At 52.2% G+C, this 23,026-nt stretch overlaps 1 protein-coding gene and 1 long non-coding RNA gene across 3 annotated transcripts in view; one reads left to right on the forward strand and one right to left on the reverse strand.

Annotated features, from left to right (window-relative positions):
• The window catches only part of bnc2 (basonuclin 2), a 129,134-nt gene that overhangs the window by 79,522 nt on the left and 26,586 nt on the right, over window positions 1–23,026 (reverse strand). The window lies entirely within an intron of this gene.
• LOC129603857 (uncharacterized) lies at window positions 113–2,474 on the forward strand. Its single transcript, XR_008694090.1, has 2 exons — window positions 113–243; window positions 368–2,474. It is a non-coding gene; the product is annotated as an uncharacterized LOC129603857 (long non-coding RNA).

A 23,026-nucleotide genomic window follows, 5' to 3' on the forward strand; every position in this document is an offset into this window, starting at 1 on the left:
TGCCGCACGTTTCCTCACCCCTCCTCTGCGAGGGGGAGGGGGGGGGGGGCGAGCGCCATCGCAGAGCAGGAGAGCAGAGAGGGAGGCAGGGGGCGTCTGTCCCCGTGCCTTATTACGGTCTGCGCTGCGAGCGGCCGGCACATCTCGGAGCAACTTGGTCCCCCGGCGGGACCCCCCTGAAGCACGCAGCTCACTTTGTGCCTCACAAACACAACCAGTGCAAGCAGAGCATCGCAGTCGCAGGTATTTGTTTAGGTTGAAGGCAAATTTAAAAATATGCATACGTATTCATTGATCCCACGAAAGTAATCTTATTTTCTTGGATAATTGAGAAAAAAATCATCATGATAGATTTTTTATGTTGCAGGAACAAAAAAAATGTGGCGCCTTTGTTTGAGTCTCATCCACTCTAATGAAAGACTAATGGAACGCAGGCAGCCTGCCACCAGCATGCACGTGAGCACCCCCGCACACACGCAGGAGCCCCCCATCGCCCCCACCACCCACCCCCAACCCCCCTGCAGAGGCTCTCGGATTTTAATTAAGAAAAAAATGAGGAAGAGGTTCCATTTTAGCCAAATTGGTCCCCACAGCAGCGAAGGTGAGGGGATAAAATGAGCGATGGAGGAGTAAAGGGAGGCAGACGTGCAGAAAAAGACACGCTGGAGAGTAAAGCCGGAGAGATAGGGGGGGGGGGGAGATCTACGCTTCCTCTCACACCGCGCAGGACATGTCTCAAACAATGAAGACATCCCCCTCCCGCCTCCTCCCGCCCGTCTTTTCACCCCACCGTCATTAGAGAAATGACAGAGCAGGTGCCCGAGTCCACGGCGAGAGGGAGATGTCACCGTGCTCTTTGCGCCGCCGCGGGAACAAAAGAGGACGGGACCGAGCCAGAACTTCTCCCCAGCCACGTTAAATGGCCTCCGGTGTATAAAGTCACTCTTTTCAGGATTTCTGTGCTAAATTGCTGCAGGCGGCCGCTTGCCTGTCTGTTAAAAGCCTTTTGTGCCACGTGCTAATGGCAGAATACGGTTAACCTTTGGCGAGATTATCACACCGGTCGTTGCTGTTATGTACAAGGATTCTACCAGCTCGCGTGCCTTTTGTCTAAAAGTCACTTCACTTCTCCACTTCCTCCTCCATCACTGCCTACATGTCTAGATTATGTCCCCGCGCGGCTTTAATCTCCTCATTTGCCTGGCGCACGCGGTGGCCGGCGTCTCGTCAGGAGCCTCGGCGTAAAAAGCCATAATGTGTCACCTCCTGTCCGCGTTCTGCCAGCGACGCTCTTAACAACTTGCTGAAAAGGTAATGCACGAGGCTCGGGCTAATTATATTAAGTGACAATTTAGCGGCTGAGGTTCCTTTTTAGCTTCCCAGCGCTCGCTCGCTCTCGTGGGTAAATGTGCTGGTCTGTGGGTTTTTCGAGTGGCACTCAGTGTTTCAAGTCAAGCTGGTGTCTCAGCTTCTGACCCGGCTGCTTAATGGCTGTTATTTGTGGGAGGAAGGACTGGACTCTGCCAATATTGGCCACTCTGCCTCACACATCTCCTACGCGTCCCCCCCCCCCCCCCCCCCCATCCTTTGCCCCCTTTGCCTCTGCTGATGGTAATGGCCGTGATGACAGGGGAAGCAGAAAAAGAGGCACGAAAGTAAAAAACACGGAGGGGGAGAAATTTGGACGAGAAAGAAGAACGGAGGTAAAAGAAGAAAGATGAAAAATGACATGAAGTGGGAAAGGGCAGAAAAAAAGGATGCGGGAGCTCCTTTATTAAAACTATTATTGTGCAGGACTTGAGAATTCCCCCCGGGGCAGGGGTCCATGTCGAAGCCCATATAATTAACTAGAGGCTCAGCTACGGATCAATTACCAGACAAGCAAGTGATAGCCGAATCAATGGAAGATCATCAGGCTCGTTATCAGTGTTGCAACTCATTAGAGAAAAAGTGAGGTAGTGGAAGAGAGGGAGAGCAAAAGGGGGGGGGGGGTGTAGGCAGGAGGAGAGGGCACGGCTGGTGGCAGCGGGAGCCCACAGGCTGTGCTGCTCCACAGCTGCCACTGGCTGGTGACGGAGAGCAGCCGGCTCGAGGACAGATCGATGGAGGAGGTTAACGCTGCGCCGCGGCTTCCTGATCCCCAGCGACGCACGCTCAGCCTGCGACGCCGACCCCAGTGTGACGCACCGCGCGTTTACACGTAATTGCGCTTATGAAATTAGATGCTGACATCAGCTGCGCCAGTAAAAAAATTCTTTACATTTGCTTACATTACATTTCATTACGTTGCTCATACATAAATGGGATTACAGTATATTTATAAACAATCACTGCACATTGTAACTTCTGCTGTCTTGACCTCTGACCTCCTCTAAATGAGGGCCAGGCCTGGTGGACACACTGAAGCCACTTAAACCTGTGCAATGCATTAATTAATTACTTTGACTTGATAATTAATAAAATGTTTTATTTGACATTTTCTTTCTTTCTTTTTTTAGTTTGAAGTAGTTTGTGGTCATTTTTTCGTTTGTTAAACAAACAGCTTATTAATTGAGCACCATCATTATTTTGTGGGAGATTGTGCATATATCTATAAAACACGTTGAGTTTTGATTTCTAACTGTGTAAATCAACCACTAATTACAGCGACTATTACTACTACTATAAATCTTACTATTAATAATTCCTATTAATAATAAAGTTGTTATTACACAGTAAATTAAAGCCTCTGCGCAAACGATGGCGCACCCTTCAACATTTCTGACCTCTTCAATGCACTTTTTTGGTCCTTTGACTATAAGTGTTTTTCAGGACGCACCTTCCATTATTACACACATCAAACCTCTCTGCGCTGCCTGTTCCTTTCCCAAAACTGACGTCTAATGGGTCAAATAGCCCAAAATTGGTTGTGACAACACAGTAACAGTTGTTACGGCAGTCTCAGGAGAACCAATTCCCTCTGCTGTGCTCTTAAGTCTTGAGAGACAAAGTACCTCGCTTTTTATTTTTCTGTGAGAACGAGGAAACGGCAGTAAGTAGAAAACAGATGCAGAGGTCATCAAAAAGTCATAATCACAGTGTTTGTCTGCTGTGTGTTTTGTTTTGGGGATAATTCTTTCATGGAATGAAATCACAGCTGAGCAAAAATCCAACTCAAATGGGCCTTTCACGCACTAGAAAGGGGGCAAATGGAAGGACAGGAGCCGAGGGCGAAGCGAGGGGAAAGTGGGAGGCAATTTGTGCAGCAATGGTGTTTATGTGCCACAGAAACAAATGATTAAGGCCGGTGGAAAATGGCTGATGAGTGTCTTCGCTGAGGAGGATGCATCTTCAGCGCGCGTTTACCTTAGGTTCATCTCATCCACCGTGACGTCGCGCAGGTTTTTCCGGCCGACGCGGCGTCAACGCGGGACTGAGTGCGGCCTTTGTACAGCAACACAAGCCGACGCACATGGCTAAAGGCTGGAACTGTCAGTGACCTGATTTACAGTCATACAGGGATGCTCACACACACACACGCACACACGCGCATGCACGCACGCAGAGTCGCACATGTGACAGGGAGCGGCGCGTCGATCAGATGGCGCAGGGATAGAACTGTCACTGTTCTGCTACCACTACGGGGCCACAAGACATCATATGACACGGACGGGAACAGCCGTGCGCTTGTGAGGCCGGGGGGGGGGGGGGGACGGGCGAGGGCAGCGAGAGGTCTGAGGGGGAAGCGAGGCAGAGCCACATGATCGCCTGTGTCGCTGATCGCCGCGATCTGGCCTCTGCTCACGAGTGCACCTCTGTGGAGGAACGAGCCGGGTCCCGCGGGGGTCGAGGGGTCAACGGCCGGAAGCGCGGACTGTTAGCGTTCGGCACGGAACCAGAAGCAAACATGCAGCGATCCAAGGGGACGGCAGCAGTTATGAGCGGTGAACGCAGACAAATCTCCGTCTCGGCATTAGTGGAGCTGAAATATTTCAAGCTCGGCGAGAGATGGACAGAAAGTGATGACTGTGAGAGTCCGGTCTGTAGGATTATGTGCTAAAAGTAAAAGCAGAAAGTATGATAGATCACTGGAGGCGTTGCACTGGAGCCGTGGGGTGCGTTGCGTGAGGAAGGAGGAGGTTGACTTCCATCACCGGCCTAATGACTGTGTTTTCAGGGGGCACCGTCCTTTCTCCACTCTCCTCTTCTTCTTCCCTCCTCTTTACTCCAGAGTCGTCCACGCTCACACTTGGATAATTCTCTTCTAATCATCTCTGGCTTTTCACCTCCTCCGCCCTCATTTACTCTCCCCGCGTCTCCCTCCGCGCCCGCGCTCCCTCTCCTCACCTCATCAGACAGGCCTCCACCCCACCGCCCCCCCCCCCCCCCCCTCCCCCCGCTGCCGTCCTCTCTCACTGACCCGTGCTCCCCCCCAGTCACAGGGCGTTGTGTCTCTACCTGCCAGGATCCCTGACAGCCCCACGTCCCCCCCCCCCCCCCCCCCCCTCCGCCCCCTGAGAGGAGGCCGCGCGCCCATCCGGAACGCCGCTGTGGCAGCCCTGCCAGCGCCCCCGTTGTAGAGCCCCACCTCACGCCTCCAGCAGACGCAGCGCTGAGAGTTTGACAAAGTCCTCTCCCGCTGCACGTTTCCCCTCTCCTCTCCGCTAACTGGCCGTCTCTCATTATTCTGCCTTCGCCCTCCCTTTTCACAGCCCTAACTCTTTCACCCGTCTGACCCGACTAATACCTTCACCTCCTTCGGCTTTGTGCTCCCTCTGAGTTTGGTGGACGCGGTGGAGGTCCAGAGAGAGGGGGGGGGGGGGGGGGGGTCTCACTGGACGTTACAGTGAGTTCGTTCAAGCATCGCTGCTTGTTGTGAAGAAACGAATAAGGTGATGATGAAAAAACCCTATTACTGCTTTTTCAATACTCTCGTTTTAATATCACATGTCCGTGGAGGAAACAAGTTGTGACTTTTACGTAGAAACACAGGAATCGAGAGTCAGGTTCAGTCCGGCAGGTTAATCTAAGTCACGTATTGACTGGACAGTATTCGCTCTGGTTTGGTTTGCTGCCGTTTGTGCTGAGCAGAGACACTAAAACGTTAATAAAAACTTCAAGAGTCAGTCAAAACGGTAAAGGTTCCGATTCCAATTTGACATATATTTGTGGGTATAGATGCATGTTTCATTTAGGGGATGAAGCCCCGTAGGCTCGTCATTACTGCCCCATTTTAAACTGCTGGTGTATTTCTTATTTTACTCATCCCAGACAATGCTTCAAATAAAAATTTATATAACAATTAATGTTTCAGAGGCTCCTTTTGATTCTCTGAGAAAATCAGTCCATCTCCTACTGTATGTGTTTACTATCAGGAGCTATACAAAGCAAAGCTGTCACTGTTTGTGAAAACAGACTTGACCGAAAGTATCTGAGGAAAAAGTCCGGCTGTATAAATATTTTTCCCTTCTTATGATCTGGCTCGTGTTGCAAACAACATGGTTTTAGAAATGAATTCATTTCTGTTGAATGAATCAAAACGACAGGGTGCATGAGTGTGGCTGCACTGCTCACTGTCTGGGTATGACTGGTGTGAGAGGGGTCATCAGTAACCAGCTGCACATCTGCGCAGTGTGGAGCTAGTGAAGTAATGGGAATCACACGTTCTAATAGCTATAGCCTTTGTGAGTAACAGGGAAGTCCACGACTGCTTTCAATAAAAAAAAAAAAAAAAAAAAAAGAATCAATGACCTCACAAAAGCTGAGACGTGGTCCAAAAGAGCTGTGTGCCATCTGAACGTTCCCTGCAAACAAACGCTGGGTCGGGAGGGAGGTGGGAACACAGAACATGTGGGCCACATTAGCCAGGGGGAGCTTTATTTACGGCGCACACATGACAGGGAACATGACCGCTAACAACACGACAAACACACAAACACTTGTGACTGTGTCCGGCCCGAAAAACTCCCGAATAGCTGTCACACAAATCATCCTGTGGTAGTAAAACCGCTTCGCAAACAAACAACTACGCTTTGGTTGCGGGACTTCGCTTCTGAGGGAGGACGGTTTCAATCACGGTTAAAGTTACCGGGTCGATTTGCAATGGCAGCACATACTTCTCCTTGGTCTTTATTGCAACTGCAGGGAAAGAAAAGCAGGAATCGGAGTTTCAAATGTGAATGAATTTTAAGGTTGTGCATGTTGTGTGAGCGGAGCATTAAAAAGTCATTTTAGCCTTTTCGACCAGTGGAGGGATTGAAGCTCCTTCAAGCTTCATCCCAAAGCCAAGACAAGGAATCTGCATAGTGAATGCAGAAGGAGGAAAAATATGATTATTATTATTACTACATCAGTTTTAAATTACAACAAAGGCGGGGGAGGGGTTAAGTGAACATCAAGTCGCACTAAAGCATGTAGGCGGCCACTGGCTTTAGGAGACCTTGTTGAAAGCTCTCATGTAATAACACTGATTCTTACGCGTGGCCAAGTTACATTATTTGATTATTGGAGTCGTACACACAGGTTTGGCTTGCAGGCTTTAAAAACCCGCTCTCGCCTTAGAACCACTTCCACACGGACCCAGAACCTATTAGTCTAAAACACAGTGATGAGAGAGAGAGAGAAAATATCTGCTGTCTACATCTGGCTCACACAGAGGCCAAGAACCCAGCTGTGTGTGTGTGTGTGTGTGTGTGTGTGTGTGTGTGTGTGTGTGTGTGTGTGTGTGTGTGTGTGTGTGTGTGTGTGTGTGTGTGTGTGTGTGTGTGTGTGTGTGTGTGACCCGTCTTCCTTCTTGCATTGCTTTAATGTACTGGACGTGTTTAACGACAGAACAGACGTGAGGCTCCGTGTAATGACCCCGCATTGTAAAAATGTAGATTTAAATAATACGCTCGCTGTCCATTATCTTCCGGTCGCCCATAAATCACCGCGAGGCGCGTTCAATTCGGAGCTTTTCGGCGTTTCCTCGCTTCGTCCTCACACGCGACGGGCCCACGGCGTGTCACCTGTCTCCGCTGGTTCTATCAGCGCCGAGAAGCGGAGCGACGGCCGCCGCATTCCCAGAGGCGAGACATAAAGGGCTGTGAATGGATGGATGGATGGATGGATGGAGGGGGGGGGGGGGGGGGGGGGGGGCGAAACCAAGGGCTAAATTATTAAGTGACACTTCGCTTAGCTTCGACACACACACACACACACACACACACACACACACACACACACACACACACACACACCGGCCGTGAGCGCGAGCGCATTAGAACAGTTAGCCCCCTGAATGCACCCGACAACTCCACTACACGCTAACTCGCGTCAGGAAGCATCACCCCGGGGCCTCGGCCTCTTGAAATTTTTACGCGGCTGCTTAAAGGGACGTCGTGGAGCCCGGGGGGCTTTCTGAGAGTGAGTGGCCCTGTCATCGCGGCCATCGCCGGCGATAAATAAGTCAGCGCGGGGGCGGAGCGGCTAACCGGCGTAGCCACAGAGATGACAGCACCTATCCCTTGGTTCCCCCGTGTGAACATGGGCAAATTGGTGTTTGCACCTGTGCACACGGGTATTCGTGCGTGTCCTTTCCCAACCTCGGAGAAGCCGCGGGGGGTCCCCGGTCTCGCCACCGTCTCCCCAGCTAGAATGTGCCAAAGTGGGGCTTCGTTCACTTAAGTTCCACCTGGCCTTGATTTCCTGCGGACCAGGCTGGAGCACACGGGAAGAGCTCCGGTCTAATTCTGATCATAGGGAGGTGGGATGATGGGCCATTCGGCCACCGTGGACTCAGGGTGAGGACGGACCACACCAGTGGCTACAAGTCTTCTATTGAGGTCTTGATGAGATACTAGGAAAACGGGGGAACAACCACTAAATTGGTCCACAGTTTCTTGAGTTCCTTAATTTTGCTCAAGTTGGTTTCATGAAAATTAAACATGATGCTAAAAAACGTTTTACGGTTTATTTGTGGAAGAAACATGTTCAGTTATTAGGAGAAAGCGGCACGTTAGCGCTCAGTGCAAATCATCTGTACTGGACACGGTTAGAAGATATCACAATGTGGCGTCACGTCAGGGTGCACTTAAACGCAACGCGATGCCATTGTGATCCTTAAGCAACTGTAAAAGAGCGTTTGTGGGCCCGTAAATGTGCTCTGAGCTTGTGTGTGTGTGTGTGTGTGTGTGTGTGTGTGTGTGTGTGTGTGTGTGTGTGTGTGTGCGGGTACGCTTATTGTAAAGGCTGCTAATTGCAGCGGAGACTCCTTTAATTAACACAAAGAGCTGTCTCCAGGGGCCGTGAGTGTGTCACAAGTTTCTATCCAGTCAACCTGTGGGACACAACAGCCTAATCAGAGCCTTTTAAGTCCTGCCACGCTTCCACCGGAGGATTAACTGAGGACGCGCCGTAGTCGTGGAAAATGAGACGGCGGAGGATCGTGCTGCTCTGAAAAAACGGAACAACCCGAATGTGTTTGGAGAGTAATTATTTGAGTTAAAGCACACACTCGTGCCCACAATGAGAGGATGTGTGTTGTAAAGTCAACAAAATGGCTGCTGCGCTGTGGTTGTGTGCAGGTTAATGCTTCATGGCGCCACAAGGGACACGACACTGGACTCCATCTCCTCCATCTTTCTCTCTTCCCTTTGTCCACCCACCTCTGTCTTCATTCCTCCCCTCTCTTTAAAAATAACTTTCTCTCTTTTTATTATTCCTGCCAAATTGGACAGGAGCCCTGGTCAAAGACAGATTACACTAAGTCGCATATCAAACCTAATCAATCTTCAACCCCTGGAAGGCATCACTCTCCCAATGAATAATTACAGTAATCCAGTTATGAGGTGCCAGTGCCAAAATTTTGCCACCACCATCTTTTAGGAAGCTGGAGCCCCGGGTTGATTGAGCAGTGAACTTTAAGGGCAAGGTCTATGACTTTATGTTGCCCGAGGAGAAAAAAAGTCCACGGCGGGACAACAAGGACGTCCACGGGTGACAGGTGCTCCAGTTTATTCTTAATTAAGTCATTTGAACTGCGTTAGATCCAAGCGGCACCCAGAGTATACAGAGGTTGGACAGAGAGAATGAGTGCGTGTGGATCCAGGAATTAGTCTGGCAGAGCTGCTGTGTTCAGAGGGAGGCCAAACTAAATTTGGCTTCTTTAATGCAGCCCTTTCTTACAAGAGGAGAAACGCTCCACACCACCCTCTGCTGCCTGCACACACACACACACACACGCACGCACGCACGCACGCACGCACGCACGCACGCACGCACGCACGCACACACACAGATAAAGATGATTAAAAGGAGAGAAGGGGAAGTGGTGTGAAGAGAGAGAAAAAGATAAAATAAGGTAGAGAGAGGTGGGAGAGGAATGAATGATTAATGAACTAATCATCCTGTTGGTGAGGGCGCTGCTATCAGCGGGGAGAAGATGCTCCAGTCGTACTGTCAGTCAGTCCACCATACGTGATGTATGAACCCGTGTGTGTGTGTGTGTGTGTGAGAGAGACGGGACGAGGTTGTTTCACTTCGAGTGGAAAATATCGAGACCGACTTGACAGGCGCGTGCTCCTGTTCCGCGCCAAAGAGGGAAGCCACCATGTTGTGATGGAGGGGGAGAAGAGTGTGTAACTGCAGGGCAGCTGTATCGAGCGGAGGAGGGTGTCATTTAGAAAGCGGCTGGCTCAGCACTGGCCATTAGTAGCGCTGTGACACAGTGGACCGACAGGCGGATGTGGGCCGACAACAGGACGGGGTTCAAACCATGAGCAGGTTGAAGGAGACGCTTGGTTTTTTATCATTAAACTGTTTGTATATTTTACTAATCACTAATTGATCAGGTAAATGATGTATTCTACACCTAACACTACTGGACAGTGGAGAAAACGTGGCTCTTGCAGCATTGTACACGTCTCCTTTGGATTTCACGAAACCTCCCCTGGATACAAACAGCGTTTGCTCCCCAAGATTTTGCATCTGACGTGTAAAATCAGCGGACTGGCCCTTTAAATGAAGCAACAGCGACGTATCCAAACGATTAACAAGACTCCAAGTGAAAGTCTATTAAAATGAGACCTTGAAAAGTACTGAAAAGGATCTTAATATTTATACCATTTTAAGTCATCTGATATTTTAAGCCATGGAAGCCTCTTATAACATTATGGTGAAAGACTAGACACTCAATACTGGAATAATACAGCCATTCTGCAGACCGCAAACTGCCCAGCCACAAATAACTATGACTTTAAACAAGGAGTGAAAGAGAGAAGGAGTTTTAGGACACATGGGGAGGGAAAGACATTAGTAAAATGTACTGGAGCCCCTGAAATTCCTGAGACAGCAGAACTAGCATGAAGGCTAAACACTGCAGAGTCTGGGTGTTGGCAGACACGAAACATGGCCGCAGCCTGAAACGCGAAGCCCTGAAGACACGCTCATCACGACCGGTGGCGGCGAATGGGCCGGGTTCGAACGGGTCGTCTCCGTCGCACAGCAGAAACCATCATCCATTCCAATAAGGAGATATTAAGGCAAGAATAATCACTTCGGACGCAAGCTGCCGATTTAGTCTGAACTTATTTATCTCATTTAGAGGCCGTTCGGGGGGATGTGCACGCGGCGGAGCAGCCCCGCGTTTCCCACAGACGGGGGACGAGAGGCCGCTGGCTGCGCCCGCGCTATTTCCCCATTGAGCTTTTCTCTTTACTGTAACAGGAGAGGGGGCGACAGCGCGCTGCCAAACCCTGACAACTGCAATCCTGTCGCCGCTCGCTGCCAGTTTATCTGCTGCTTTTTTTTTTTCCTAGTGGATGCTTCACCCCTAATTCGATTACATCTGGTGTTTCAAGCATTAAATTCGGAATTAGGATCTCCTGAAAAAACAAGCCGACCAAAATTTGGAGGCAGGACAACGCGGGGGCCCGTAGCGGCTCCCCAAAACCACGCGATGCAGGGACCACCCCCTAAAGTACTCATATCCTACGTGGCTCTGGCTTTGCATACTAACTAGCCGGCACAGCACGCAAAGGGAGTACAGTAATTCAACTGGAGATGGCCTCTCTTTTCATGGAGCATGCTCACACGTAAGCGCACACATTAGGTTTAGTCTAATTAGCGTTAGGTATTTTCAGGGCTTGTTTGCACAAATTGGAAATGTGTGATGTGAATTAAAATATGGCCGGGTTTTTTTTTTTTTTTGTTCCCGGTGAAACAACAGAAATGGGGCTCACCTTGCCCCTTCGCTGGGGCTCATACGAAAGCAATTTACTCCAGAGAGAGAGAGGGCGAGCGAGAGGAACCGAACGAGAGGAGTGGTAAAAAAGACAGAGGGAGTAACGGAGAGAAAGGGGGAGACCGAGGGAGCGAGGGGAGGGAGATGCATTCCGTTTGGCCCGGAGTGAGAGGCACTGTGGGTGTCTGAGGGCCCTCGCTGCCAGTAATTGCTTCCATACAGGGCCCGTCCATGGCCTCACACACTAGCGCAAAAGCGCACGATGTAAAACTCAACTTATAAGAATGTACACAAAGCGTTTAGATCCTTTTAACCGCGCGGCCCCGTTTTCACAAGTGTTGGAGCAGAGTATTGAGGGCAGGTCAGACCTTGGTTTTTCACCAGGAAGTGGCCGTCTTTCCCAGCAGCCAGCGCTGCAGGTTGAGCCAGAGCATGGAACAGTAGGAGAGTGGACACACTGAGACGAGCAGTATCTAAGAGGAGGATCACCTGCATCCAAAGGTGATATTGACGTCCTACCGTCCATAGAGGAATATCTCATCGCGGAGTTTCCAGCATCTGTCCTTCTGTAGCGGCGCTATGTCCCTTTAGCTGCCGTTACTAGGCAACGGTTACCAGCAGGTGTAAATTCATATATTTACTGCATATATAAAGTGCCCCATAGTCTGTGAAGAGGTATCGAATATCATCTCGGTTCCAGAAGCGTTGCTGGTGTTGACATGTTCAATTAGAGAATAATTATGAGAGTATTTGCATTTATATGCATTTTAATACGTTTCTGTACTTCAGGCTTCGTTTGGGACGTGTGCCGCCAGCGTTCACGCTCCAGCGGGTCGCGTGGGCGCCGACCTGGTGTATTTTCAGTGGCTGTGCGATGCTCCCTCTCTCTCTCAGTGACACATAGACACCCACAGACACACATGATTAGTATCAGTGGGTCTGAAATGGGCAACAACAGTCATCATCTGCTCTGCTGCCAGATACGATACATACAGTGAGAGCATGTGCACTTCCCCAACGACAACCCATAACCTCCTACCTATTACTGTTACACAAGCGGAGTGTGAGGATGACACTAAACTGGCTCTTAACCTCATCGGGTTCTTCTGGAGACTCCATCAGATCCGCGTGGGAGCGCGGACGTGACACTGTTTACGTTCGAACATTACAGGAGATCTGATACAGTAAATAAACGCCGGCGCCACACACACACACACACACACACACACACACACACACACACACACACACACACACACACACACACACACACTGTGGGCTCGGCCTCAGCGGTGGAACCGCCAGCGCTGTGTGTGTGTGTGTGTGTGTGTGTGTGTCCAGGTGGAGCGGCTGTCACCGTATCAGTTGCCACAGCAGATAGGGCGGCGCACCACAGCGCTGCTGGTAATGATGCTGGGAGCGCTGGGAGCGCCGTGCGCCGGCTGCCGCTTCTCGCTGATCCCATCGCATCGCACGCGTTTCAGGCGCAGCTTCGCAACGGGGGCCTCGCGCACACAAAGCCTGCGCGGCCCCTTATCAGCGCTCCCTCGCGCCAGTGTCGTCTGCTCACAAACAGGAAAACTTATAAACAATCCGGTATCTAAAGAGGGACGAACAGGAAAACTGGCAAAGAGTCGTAAAGTTCAAAAGTGCAAAAGTATAACATTAACTTAACCCGTTTTTGGGTGGTTGCAGAGCTGAAGACGCAATAATTGCTTCACACGCAGGTTTGCTCACTATGAGCCTGTACAAACTGTTGTATAATGCTGTCTGTTTTGCTCAAAGACCTTTGTCAAGTCTGAAAAATAGCCCATGATGTCATCTTGGGTTATCTTGGCTTAGATTTGATACCTAAAACTGTCAACACGCTGCCTGGTGCATTATGGGAAGTATAAGGTTAAGTGTATGATGCAATAGTCTATTTAAGAGATAAACTGATTTAGTGAAAAGCTGTAACAACTTAAATAAGTGTGTCACCAAATACAAATAATCTGACGGATCCCTGCAATTATCAGATTTCTAATCCACACCCCATCGCACGCTCTTTCCTGCACCAAGGTGTCTGATTCTCTTTTGGTTACGTGGAAAACTTCACAGTTGAGGGCTGCCTGGTGAGAGAAAATAAGCAGACCACACCGCCTTTATGGAGCAAACCTTTCCTTTCCTCCACCATTAAAACACAGAGCTTCTGATAGCTGTTATTTAGGTGCCCTACTTGGCTGGACATCAGTGTTTGGCAGCCGTCAGCACCTCAGAGGAAATCAAATGAGGAATCAGAGAGGCCGCTGTTTGCACAAACAATGGCTCAATTAAGAATCAAATGTTAATTTGTATATGTATATACACTGTAGTGTGTTTTCCAATTGGGACATCTATCACAGAATCGCACAGAGGATGTGGTAAGAGCTGAGTAAACTCCTATAGCAGAAGGCTCCGCTGTCCCGTCTCTAACCCTAAACCACTGCTGTTTCCGTGTGTAGCGTTAGAGAGGTTTGTGGTCGCGATCCAGCGGCAGCAAGGCCCGAAAGGACATCAGAACACACTTAATCTAAACAGCATTTCCTACCTTGGGCCATGGCTGCACGACGCAAGCCAAAACCAGACAGCCAGGAGCTGCGTGTGTGCGCGCCGCGAGGCTGTGAAGACGTCCGGGTCGACCTCAATCAAGGGGAGAACGACAAGAAAACAAGCACGAGTCGGCCAAACAAGCCGTTTGGGCGGACGGAGGGGGAGACGCAACCCAAACAAACAGAGGCTGATGGAGACGAGGGCGGGAGGGTGAGGAGGCAACGGGCGCATCTCTAACGCGTGTGACATATGCAAACATGCGCACAAATGCATCACTCTTTCCCCCAGGACACGCGGTGCACAGCTGTAACCAGAGGCCCAACGCGGCCCGAACAGCGGGATCAGACGCACAACGCCGCGGCGCTGGACGCTGCCTGCGAACGGGGGGAGCGAGGCCTCTGTAAACTGTTTACAGCGCAGCCAAGCGCCACCGCTGCGTGTGTGCGATTTGTGTTTACAATGCAATAATGTGGCTTTTGTGACGGGCGGACTCCTGGCATGTGTGTGTACGCAAACACAAACGGGCTGAGGAACCCGGCGCACGCACACGTGTGCTGACAGGTCCCCGTGCAGCATAGAAGCTAATTATTATTAGCATACAATGCCTTGCTGCTATGGTGAGCTCGTCCTGCTAACGCGACATTCAGAAATCTCAGTGTTTTAAGGTGGTTTCTGGAAGTCTTCATTTATCTGCTAGGGAAACCTGCACGATCTGCAGGTTTCACTGGCACTGTTATTGCTGGGAGGCCACAGAATGACCATGCATACATTCAAAAACTGTCACACCTCGAGCAAAGATGCCTGTTATGGAGTTTCTTGGCATTAAATTGGTCCTGTCTTGGATGAAACACTATGGAGCAATTTCTTCTCACCCGTTTTAAGGACGTCCGAACTTTCAAAGCAGGATGGCCCTGCTTCACTGGGTGGTTGTTATGTTAAACTAAGATGATATTAATACAGTACATGAGGTAAACAAAAAATTCTGGCATATTTATTTGTGGACTGTCTTGTTTTGTTTAATAAATCAGCTTGTGTCTTTTTTTTCAGGTCATATCAACTTTGCACACTTCTGTTTCCTCTCCTCGATCGTGGAGCTCCTTCTTCCCCTCTCGTTAATCCCTCCGTGCTCCACTCAGACGCCACCAACATACAAGTTCAGTGTGTTTTCAGGCTACGTGCTACATTTTCTTTCACCAGAGGACACTCGCCGCTCAGTGTATTGTAAAAATGCCCATTATAGCTGCTTTAAATACGCATGTGGCAAAATAGACTGGATGCAACACCTCCAGCAGTCAGGCCACAGTGGGAGGACAGCGTGCTCCTACATCCCTACACCCGCTGCTCAGTGGCATGAATATAGACAAATAAAACTCTCCAAATTTTTTCACAGCAAACAACTGTTGTGCTTTTTTAAGTGCGTTTCACATATCACTAAATGTTTGATGCTGCCTTGTGCCTCGCAGCGAATGTACCAGGCAAATCTATGTCACTCGTTTCGTTTCTTTGCTTTTTTAAGAAGAAAATCCGTTTGTTGGACCACGTTTCCAGCTTGATATGAAAGCATTTCCAGGTTCATGAAGTCAACAAAAAGCTGGTGAGCAGAACAAAAGAGAAAGTGGGGAGATTTGAGTCAGACCTGCCAGCGAACAGTTTCTGACTCATCTCTGTAAAATGACCCCTAGTGTTCCTTAGTGCTCAAAATAAGAGTGGCAGCTACATGCTAAAACAATTAGCCTCTCCAGCACCGGCTGAAGAGCTGTGTGCAGCGGAGAAGGGAGAACTAATGTATATCACACACATATGTTAAAGGTATGCGTCCGTGTGATAGTAGTTTGTATTGGCTGATGCCAACATCTCCAGGGTTCAGGCTAGTAGCAAATCGGTGGGGTTGGGGTCCTTTATTGGTGATAATTACAGTGCTGGGCCGTGCCTGACGTCAGTCGGTGTCCTCATCTATGTGCGTGTGACAAAGTGCTTCGCTCTGATTCACTCTGATTGTACAGAGCGGCTGTGTGATAATGGCTTCCATTAACCTGGGTTGAGTTGAAGAAACTGTGAAACTCTCCATTCATCCCAGTCTCTCTCTCGCTCCTGTTCTGGCTGCAGTTCGCCCTCCGGCCCGTTGGCGGCGCTGTGGGTTTCTACTCTGTTTATGTTCAGTGGTTCTTTGTTGTTCAGGTGTGTCTCGTTTCGTTGATTTGCGTCTGTATTTCTGACCTTGTCCTTGTTCTAGTTGCTAGTGCATCATCTCCTTTATCTGTTTGCTCCACTTCCCGACCACTAGCTCATCTTGTTACCTGGTTTGTAAATTTGTTAGTCAGTGTTGTGAAAGCATGACTTGTTAGTTCATTTTATAATATTTACCAGATTGTTAGTTTGTTCCTTCTCCAGCTTTGCAGTGACTTTGATTTCTTAGTAGTTTATGTATTTATAATTCAGATGTAAGTTTATGCTTTGTGCAGCGCTTTTTCGAGTTTTTCTATAATTTTGCATTTTGTATTTCCAGATTTTTTTGTTCTGTACTTAAATGCTTAGTAACTCAACATCTCTCCTCACTATTGTTGCTCTTGGGTCTATTGCGTTGTGACAGTTCCATCTTGCCAGCACACACACACACACACACACACACACACACACACACACACACACACACACACACACACACACACACACACACACACACACACACAGTAATGTGTGACTCTTACAGTGGGATAAGCTGCTCGAGAGCCAGGGAACGACAATGTGTGAAAGGGTCAAAACTTTATCAAGGATCTGAAAGCGTCTCCAAAACCTTTAGCATAACCAAACCATTAGAGGGGCTTCTTGTCCGTGAACGCGAAACGTGGCCCCTCACTTGCTGAGAGCCTCTAACGAAACAGTGTGCATCAATGCAGCTTTCAGCCACGAGAGCTGAAGAAATGCAGCAGAGGGCAGAGGAAGAGCAACAAAAAAAAAAAGAAGAAAAACAGACTTTCCTTTTCAGCGTCCCGTCTTTGCCCGAACTCCCTCTATTAGAGCAATACTTGTAAAGCACAATGCTCCTCGGAGATGCTTTGACTACTACTAGCATGTGGACACGTACAGCGGTGGCTCCGACAAAAGCATGTCACGTAGTAGTGAATAGGTACAGGGGAGGTAGTGTAGCAATTATTGCAGAGGAGCCATTAGGGGCCAGGGGTGGCTGCTGTGGACCATCACGGCAGCTGCCTAATGGACAACCTTGTTTCCTCGCTCGCTCATCTGCTGGATTTACTTCTTAAAAAAGTCCACACCATTCAATATCCTAAGGAGTGTTTTTACAAAGCAGGAACCCATTTTTATGCCTTTAATGGAGTGTATGTACACAGCGTGTCATGATCAGTGTCTTTGTCTCTAGTTGTTCCCTGTTTTCACGTCATGTCCTCCTTGTCTTATTTTGGTTCCAGGTTCCAGTTCCGGTTTTATTTTGGTAGCACTCCCAGTTTCTGTTTCCGTTCTTGCGTTACTTCCTGTTATCAGTTCTGTTCTCCCTAGTTCATTACCCACACCTGTCGGTAATCAGTTAATCAAATCACTGTATTTAACCACCACCTGTGTCCTTAGTTCGATGCCAGATTGTCGTATTCTAGTTCCCTGAGTGTTCGTGTTTCCCGTGTGCTGTTCCTGCCCGTATCATGTATCCTGCCCGACCTTGGATTACCTACTTACCGTGAGTTTTTGCCTGTTCCCTGTCTGTACTTTCGCCGAGCCTTTTCTGTGTATGACCTGGACCGTCTGACCGTGCCTTTGAGAATAAACCCTTTTGTGGATTATAATATCGCCTCCGTGCTGTGCATGTGGGTTCGCCGTCTGCCTGCTTCGAGTTCCTGACAGAACAATCTGGCCAAACTTGGACCCAGCCAGCACTTAGCCTCCGGTCAGGTCAGTGACTGTTTTTCCTTGTTTTTTTTTTACGGCGAAAATAACTCTCCCGCGGAAGTATGGAGTTTACCTGCGCCGAGCTACCCAGCGACCTACATAAGTATTTCGAGATCCTTGCGGAGGATTACCGACGGGCTAGTAACTCGGAGGATCAGCGCAGCGCCGTAGAGGTGGCAATAGTGACGCTGGAGGACGATGACACCGCGTTAGATCACCCCAGCGTTCATCGCCTCTACGAGCGACTATGCGCGAAGTTTGATGAATTAAGCGACACGCTCTGTACCACGCCAGCGCCAGTCGCACCGCCTATGGTTTCGGTTTCCTCCTCCCCGCCCCGTCGGATCGTCGTGCCTACACCAACCTGCCCAGCTCCATGGTTATTTCCCTGGGAGGATTTCCTGCTCTCACGCGGCCCTCAGTCTCCAGTTCAGCCGCGCGCTGCTCGGTCTCCAGTTCAGCCGCGCGCTGCTCGGTCTCCAGTTCAGCCGCGCGCTGCTCGGTCTCCAGTTCAGCCGCGCGCTGCTCAGTCTCCAGTTCAGCCGCGCGCTGCTCAGTCTCCAGTTCAGCCGCGCGCTGCTCAGTCTCCAGTTCAGCCGCGCGCTGCTCAGTTTCCAAGTCAGCCGCGCGCTGCTCAGTTTCCAAGTCAGCCGCGCGCTGCCCAGGCCCCAGTTCAGCCGCGCGCTGCCCAGGCCCCAGTTCAGCCGCGCGTTGCCCAGGCCCCAGTTAAACAGTGTGTTACTCATGCCCCGGTGCAGCCCTGTCGTCTCCAGGCCCCAGCCCAGTCAAACCTAGTCCAGACCCCAGATCAGCCGTGTGTTGCCCAGACCCCAGATCAGCCGTGTGTTGCCCAGACCCCAGATCAGCCGTGTGTTGCCCAGACCCCTGATCAGCCGTGTGTTGCCCTGACCCCAGTTCCGTCCTTGTCCCCGTCAGAGGGCGCTGTCCGTCTGACGACTGTTAACCCCACCCAATCAGGCCCGACGTCTCCCCCGTCGAGCTCGGCAGCTGTAAGCTGTCATGCCAGCTCCGGAGGGGACGCCGCTCCAGTCCCTGTCGGCCATGTTGCGGCCGTTCCAGTCCCTGTCGGCCATGTTGCGGCCGTTCTAGTTCCTGTCGGCTCCTCAGAGGAGGACGCCGTTCCTGTTCCCGTCGGCCATATTGAGGCCGTTCTAGTTCCAGTTCCTGTCGGCTCCTCAGAGGAGGACGCCGTTCTAGTCCCTGTCGGCCATATTGAGGCCGTTCTAGTTCCAGTTCCTGTCGGCTCCTCAGAGGAGGACGCCGTTCTAGTTCCTGTCGGCCAAGCAGAGGCCGTTCCAGTTCCTGTCGGCCATGTTGCGGTCGTTCCAGTTCCTGTCGGCCATGTTGAGGTCGTTCCAGTTCCTGTCGGCCATGTTGAGGTCGTTCCAGTTCCTGTCGGCCATGTTGAGGTCGTTCCAGTTCTTGTCGACCAAGTTGAGGTCGTTCCAGTTCCTGTTCCTGTCGGCCATGTTGAGGTCGTTCCAGTTCCTGTCCCTGTCGACCAAGTTGAGGTCGTTCCAGTTCCTGTTCCTGTCGGCCATGTTGAGGTCGCTCCAGTTCCTGTCCCTGTCGACCAAGTTGAAGTCGTTCCAGTTCCTGTCCCTGTCGGCCAAGTTGAGGTCGTTCCAGTTCCTGTCCCTGTCGGCCAAGTTGAGGTCGTTCCAGCTCCTGTCCCTGTCGACCAAGTAGAGGGCGTTCCCGTAGGCCAAGTAGAGGGCGTTCCCGTAGGCCAAGTAGAGGGCGTTCCCGTAGGCCAAGTAGAGGGCGTTCCCGTAGGCCAAGTAGAGGGCGTTCCCGTAGGCCAAGTAGAGGTCACCCCTGTCTCTGACCCCGTTCCTGTCGGCCCTGTAGCGGTCGTTCCATTCCCCGTTCCCGTCGGCCCTGTAGCGGTCGTTCCAGTCCCCGTCACCCTTGGAGCCGCAGCGCCCGCCGGCCTCCAGGAGGAGGCAGCACCTGCAGTTCCTGCGCACCTCCAGGAGGAGGTCGCGCCAGTCGCAGTTCCTGCGCACCTCCAGGAGGAGGTCGCGCCAGTCGCAGTTCCTGCGCACCTCCAGGAGGAGGTCGCGCTAGCCGCAGTTCCTGCGCACCTCCAGGAGGAGGTTGCGCCAGCCGCAGTTCCTGCGCACCTCCAGGAGGAGGTTGCGCCAGCCGCAGTTCCTGCGCACCTCCAGGAGGAGGTTTGCGCCAGCCGCAGTTCCTGCGCCCCTCCAGGAGGAGGTTGCGCCAGCCGCAGTTCCTGCGCACCTCCAGGAGGAGGTTGCGCCAGCCGCAGTTCCTGCGCACCTCCAGGAGGAGGTTGCGCCAGCCGCAGTTCCTGCGCACCTCCAGGAGGAGGTGCGCCAGCCGCAGTTCCTGCGCACCTCCAGGAGGAGGTTGCGCCAGCCGCAGTTCCTGCGGCCCTCCAGGAGGAGGTGGCGCCAGCCGCAGTTCCTGCGCACCTCCAGGAGGAGGTTGCGCCAGCCGCAGTTCCTGCGCACCTCCAGGAGGAGGTTGCGCCAGCCGCAGTTCCTGCGCACCTCCAGGAGGAGGTTGCGCCAGCCGCAGTTCCTGCGCACCTCCAGGAGGAGGTTGCGCCAAGCCGCAGTTCTGCGCACCTCCAGGAGGAGGTTGCGCCAGCCGCAGTTCCTGCGCACCTCCAGGAGGAGGTTGAGCCAGCCGCCAGTTCCTGCGCACCTCCAGGAGGAGGTTGCGCCAGCCGCAGTTCCTGCGCACCTCCAGGAGGAGGTTGCGCCAGCCGCAGTTCCTGCGCACCTCCAGGAGGGGGTCGCGCCAGCCGCAGTTCCTGCGCACCTCCAGGAGGGGGTCGCGCCCGCCGCAGTCCGGCGGACCCCCAGGAGGGGGTCGCGCCCGCCGCAGTCCCGGCGGACCCCCAGGAGGGGGTCGCGCACGCCAGCAGTCCCGGCGGACCCCAGGAGGGGGTCGCGCCCGCCGCAGTCCCGGCGGACCCCCAGGAGGGGGTCGCGCCCGCCGCAGTCCCGGCGGACCCCCAGGAGGGGGTCGCGCCCGCCGCAGTCCCGGCGGACCCCCAGGAGGGGGTCGCGCCCGCCGCAGTCCCTGCCGACCTCCAGGAGGGGGTCGCTCCCGTCGTAGCTCCTGCCGACCTCCAGGAGGGGGTCGCTCCCGTCGTAGCTCCTGCCGACCTCCAGGAGGGGGTCGCTCCCGTCGTAGCTCCTGCCGACCTCCAGGAGGGGGTCGCTCCCGTCCCGGCTCCGGCCGACCTCCAGGAGGGGGTCGCTCCCGTCCCGGCTCCGGCCGACCTCCAGGAGGGGGTCGCTCCCGTCCCGGCTCCGGCCGACCTCCAGGAGGGGGTCGCTCCCGTCCCGGCTCCGGCCGACCTCCAGGAGGGGGTCGCTCCCGTCCCGGCTCCGGCCGCATCTGCATCGGTTCCTGGCGGCCCGGCTCCGGCCGCATCTGCATCGGTCCCTGGCGGTCCGGCTCCGGCCGCATCTGCTTCGGTTCCTGCCTCTCGTCGCGGTGGTCCAAGGAGGACGCCGCTGGTTCCTGCCTCGTCTCTGCCTTTGCTGCCGGACTGGTGGCCTCGCCCTCGGCGCATCCTGCTGCTGGGATGGCGCTGCCTCCTGCGGCGCCGTCCGCCTCGACTCCTCAACCGCCTGGATCAGCGTCCGCCTGGAGGACGCTGCCATGCGGGGTGGTCCCCGGGGACATCGTCCCAGCTCAAGGGCACTAAGAGTGCCATCCTGGCTCAGCGGCTGCTGGGCAGGGTCTCGCCACGCCATCACCCTCCGTGAGGGAATCCCTGAACTTCATGTTTTCTTGGTCATGGACTTTTGTAGTGTTTGTGGACTCTTGCTTTGGCCCTCCTCCGGTCCTCCCTCCACCCACCCTGCTCATGTACCTTGAGGGGTGGGGATTCGGTCCCTCCGCCTGGGACCACCCTCCGCCCGCCCTGGTTTGGGGGGGGAGGCTTCCGTAGGCGCCGTGGAAGGCGCCATAGGGGGGGGGGTACTGTCATGATCAGTGTCTTTGTCTCTAGTTGTTCCCTGTTTTCACGTCATGTCCTCCTTGTCTTATTTTGGTTCCAGGTTCCAGTTCCGGTTTTATTTTGGTAGCACTCCCAGTTTCTGTTTCCGTTCTTGCGTTACTTCCTGTTATCAGTTCTGTTCTCCCTAGTTCATTACCCACACCTGTCGGTAATCAGTTAATCAAATCACTGTATTTAACCACCACCTGTGTCCTTAGTTCGATGCCAGATTGTCGTATTCTAGTTCCCTGAGTGTTCGTGTTTCCCGTGTGCTGTTCCTGCCCGTATCATGTATCCTGCCCGACCTTGGATTACCTACTTACCGTGAGTTTTTGCCTGTTCCCTGTCTGTACTTTCGCCGAGCCTTTTCTGTGTATGACCTGGACCGTCTGACCGTGCCTTTGAGAATAAACCCTTTTGTGGATTATAATATCGCCTCCGTGCTGTGCATGTGGGTTCGCCGTCTGCCTGCTTCGAGTTCCTGACACAGCGCAGTATGTGTGTAGTTATTTTAGCCGTCTGGTGCAGATTTGGCTCCAACATCCCCAGTAATTGTTGTTGTTCATCTTGTTAATGAATCAGCGTGGCTTCATACGCGCGTCTTTACAAATCACCTCAAGTGCACAACGTCGTGACAGCCGCGTTTCCGTTTAAGCGATCGTTACGGTTGCGTTTAGGTTCATCCCGTGTGTCTGTACGTCGAGCCCTGCCCTATTACCACATTACGTCAACCGCTTCATCCTCGGGTCGACTTCTGTTGCAATTAAGGCCGATGCTTCGGGAGGTGTGTTTGTCAGACATGTTGAAAGAAAGGCGATGAAGCATACGGCTTAAACACCTCCTCCCGGCACCAACCTGGATGAAGACGTCGACAGAGGTGCTGGTGGGAACAGGTGGGTGTGAGGAAGATCAGCGATGTAGAACCGAGAGGGAACTTTAATCGCTGGGATTCTCAATAGGTGTGAATGAATGGTTTGTGTCTGTGGTTAGAGGGGAAAAAAAGCTGACTGTCAGTGAGCGGAACGAGATTTGTGGGGACTTTTGGGAAGTTTTTTTTTGGAAACGCCTTAATATTTGATGTGTGTGACCGTACGTGGAGGCCATTTAGCTTAAGTTTAACCCCATGCACATGCACTCGCTGGCTCGTCTCAAACCTGCGTGTGTTGTGTGTAATGGGCATCGGCACAATCAGATGTGATTGAAGGAGCGGGAGGGAGGAGAGAAGCTCTGAATTAAACATGCTTTGGTCGGCTAACCTGCGAGTCAGCATGCACGCTGGCGCTTTTTAGCCATGCTTAGCCTAGCATGAGCTAGCAGTAGCGAGCGCCGAGGCGCTATCGCTTGCAGTGGAACAA

Source organism: Betta splendens, chromosome 1 (assembly GCF_900634795.4).
Source record: "Betta splendens chromosome 1, fBetSpl5.4, whole genome shotgun sequence".
Classification (NCBI taxonomy): Eukaryota; Metazoa; Chordata; class Actinopteri; order Anabantiformes; family Osphronemidae; genus Betta; species Betta splendens.